We start from the raw sequence: 428 nt of genomic DNA on the forward strand, positions 1-428 counted from the left end.
CTCCTTGATCTGTATGTCTATTCTTTTGTCATTACAACACTTTTGGTTGCAACAGCTTTGTAGTTTCAACCAAGGAAGAGTGAGTACTTCAACTGTGTTCTTTTTATTTCAAGATTATTTTGGCTCCTCCAGGTCCCTTGAATTTTCATATAAATTTTAGGATAAGTTTGCCAATTTCTGAAAAACACCAGCTGGAGTTATATAAAGATTGCATGGAATCTGTACATTAGTATGGGGACTATTGCTACCTTAGCAATATTAACTCCTCAGTGCATGAAACCCGGGATGTCTTTCCATTTGTTTATATCTTCTTTACTTTCTCTTGACATGTTTTGAAATTTTTGATGCACAAATCTTATATTTCTTTTGTTAAATTTATTCCATATATTTTATTTTTGTTGCTATTATAAATAAAATTGACTTTTATT

This window comes from Propithecus coquereli, unplaced genomic scaffold, assembly GCF_000956105.1.
Source record: "Propithecus coquereli isolate 6110/MARCELLA unplaced genomic scaffold, Pcoq_1.0 Scaffold17, whole genome shotgun sequence".
In the NCBI taxonomy this organism is placed as follows: domain Eukaryota; kingdom Metazoa; phylum Chordata; class Mammalia; order Primates; family Indriidae; genus Propithecus; species Propithecus coquereli.